Raw genomic sequence first — 3,246 nt, 5'->3', positions numbered from 1 at the left:
CTACGGTGTACGGCCGCGACCGATCGTACCGGTCGCTGCTATGTGTGCGGCGACTCGTGTCATAAAGGTGCGGCGTGTCCCCATCCTCCCAAGTGTCCGGTTTGCTCGGACAATGGGAGACCAGTCGGGCACCGATTGGGGAGCCAGGCGTGCTCCACCAATAAATGTAAGATGCGCGGTAGCAAGGGAAAGGGGAAGGCTGGGCCACTGGCAGCGGACGCAGCTACTGCAGGGACGACGCTGGCCAGGGCGATGGCGGCGAGGAGACGGCACCGCAGGTTACTGAATGATGGGTCCTACGGGACTACCAATTCAAAATAAACCTTAACCACTCGGCCAGGGCATAAGATGAGGTCGCTGGCCGAGTGGGGTGCAGTGGGCTGGCAGTGATGGCGGAGCCGTATAGGGTCCTTAACCACTCTCACTGGGTGGGAGACACAGGCTCCCCGCCAATATCACTATTAGACCGCGGTCGGGGATTTCTGGCCGTCAGTTGGGGGAATATCGCGGTGATGGCCGTCTACACGCCGCCGAGCTGACCCCTTGCGGTTTTCGAAGAGTATCTGGACGGGGTTGGGCGATGTATCGCCCGCTGCCTTCCCTGTCCGCTGCTCGTCTTGGGGAATTCAACCCCAAGGCTCAGGGCTGGGGGTCCCCCAGACTGACGGAAGGGGCTATGAGGTGTTGGACTGGGCGGCCGGACTGGAGCTCCGTCTACTGAATGCGGACTCCGCGGATACGTGCGTGCGGCATACTGGAGGGTCTATTGTAGACCTCTCGTGGGCTAATCCTGCAGCCGCGCGCCGTATCTCAGGGTGGAGAGTGGTAATAGGGGCCGAATCTTTATCTGACCACAGATACATTGTTATTGGCCTCTCCGCCGGCAGAAGTGTACCACTCCGACGCCGCTCAGAGGCGGTGAGACCGTATTGATCCCTGAAACAGCTCAACTGGTACATGCTGATAGCGGCAGCCCAAGTCGTGGCCTGGCCCGAATATCGGGCCGAGCCTGTCGATGGGCGGGGGGAAGCCCAATGGCTCCGGGGCGCTATGACGTCGATTTGCGGCGCCGCTATGCCCCGGGCCAGGGTACACCTGCGGAAGGCAGTGTACTGGTGGTCGCGCGATATTGCCGAGCTGCGCAGTGAATGCGTAGCAACGCGACGCCAGTACACCCGCGCCCGTCGATGACGACAAGTGGGTGTAGTCCGGGCTGCCGAGCTGTACAGGGCCTACCGTGAAAAGATAGTGGCCCTGCATCAAGGATGCAAAGGCAAAGGCTCAGGTGTCGACGAATCTCCTCGGCTCTCTGAACATCCATGGGGGCGCCCTTATAAGATGGTGATGGGGCAGCTTCGTCTTTGGGCGCCCCCGTAGACGGAGACCCTGAACCCCCAGTTTCTTGAACGGGTCGTGGATACCTTGTTTCCCCCAGGTGGGAAGGCGTCCCGACCCATGCCCGAGACGGATGGCCGTGACGTAAATCGGCCGTCCGATGTGGGGATCACGGATGAAGAGATGGCCGGGGTTATCCGGCGGCTCCGGGGCAAACATACTGCCCGGGTCCGGATGAAATACCTGGCCGAGCCTGGGCAATTGCCCTTAGCGTCCTGGTCGGACGAGTAAAGGACGCGAATAGCGTCTGCCTGGAGTCGGAGGAATTCCCCTGGCAATGGAAGGATGGTGGCCGTCCAGCGCCCACGGGTCTCGTCATTCCATTTTTGCTGCCATCGACGCAGGGTGTCCTCGCGGGCCTCCCTCCTCGCGTCGGCCTTGCTATAGCCGCTCCTGATCGCCTCATAGACTTGCTTGTGCTTTCGCCCAGACCTCCCCTCCGTACAAGAGTACGGCTTCTACGGAGGTCATGAGCAGCAGCCTCTGCTTCGCCGGCCTCGGTCCTCCGATGTTGGCCATGAGGCGGGATAATCACGCGCTCGATAATCGATCTACCGCTTGGGCAGTAGGAGCGCGGTACGACCGTGTGAGAAACGCCTAAGACAGGGAAAGCGGAAGAATGTCAGATTGCCTACCCGCCAGGCGCTTCTGCATACCGGCTCTGTCAAGCCCACTTACGACTCTTTCAAATCTGCTCCGATTTGACAACGAAAGCGTGATAAAAAAATCTGATTTTTTGGGGACCTATTAATAAAGCACTTGCGCAGCCGAATCTACGAACGGCGTTGACGTGGTGTTACTCGTTCACCCTGCAGATGGGTGACGTAACGTATTGAGAATAAACATGGTGAATTTCATCGCCCTCCGATGTGTGGAGGTGCTCCTTTACGAAGGGGGTTGAAAATTTACGAGCTGTTTCACCCCCCCCCCCCCAAAGGGTACCTATAAGGTGCACGGTGTAGGTGATGTCATTTTCTGGATCAGGGGAGTCCAGAGAATGCATTGAGCCCAAAATCGAGACCGTCGTCCAAAAAGTGTAGATTTTAGAGGGTTTAGGGAGTTGTGAGGGGTGTGTTTGTTTCTTCCCTGTGGGGCAGGGAACAGAATACGCCCACAGTAATCCCTGCTTGTTGTAAGAGGCGACTAAAAGGGACAGGCGAGATCGCGGGCTGTGGCGCCCGCGGTCAGATGGGGAGGTAAATCGCTCCCCACCGGAGAGGGCGCTCCGCTATGACATAGCGGAGGTGGCGCTGGGAAGCACCGGTAGTGTTTTTTTGAGATCCCGGTGCTCCCCCCCTAGAGCGCCGTGCCCGGCCACCGTGAGGTTTTAGTGGGTATTCCCCTTGATATCAAATCAAGGGTCGAGTCCCACACTACCCCCTCCATTTGAGGGGGTGTGCGTAAACGCATTTCTTCACGTAAAAAAAAAAAACAAAGGGGTGTGTTTGTTTAAGAAGAATTTCAAGGGGTGCATTTTGTAGAGGCATCAAGGAGAGTCGTCCTAAATTTTGTTTTAATTTTTTCAACCCCTTCTGTCACCTCTGGCACCTTTAGAAGTGTCGTTTTTCGACGTCCCCCTCTTTAAGGGGGTGAATTAACCCCTTTACATCAACCCTCGCCAATGCAACTTTGCACACACCTAGAAGACACTTGAAGACTACTCCTCACGAAGTTTCACCGAAATCGGTTGAAAACTCTCATAATTATGAGCACTTAAAAAAGTGTTCCGCTAATTTTGTCCAGTAGTTACTTTGGGATTACGTTATGTCTTGTTTCAAAACCTTCTAAGTTTTTTATTGGAAACTTTTCCAACCATGTCTCATTTACACATATTATATCAAACTCGTCTAC

The sequence above is a fragment of the Hylaeus volcanicus genome, unplaced genomic scaffold (genome assembly GCF_026283585.1).
Source record: "Hylaeus volcanicus isolate JK05 unplaced genomic scaffold, UHH_iyHylVolc1.0_haploid 12158, whole genome shotgun sequence".
Lineage (NCBI taxonomy): Eukaryota > Metazoa > Arthropoda > Insecta > Hymenoptera > Colletidae > Hylaeus > Hylaeus volcanicus.
This window is presented reverse-complemented; position numbering follows the sequence as displayed.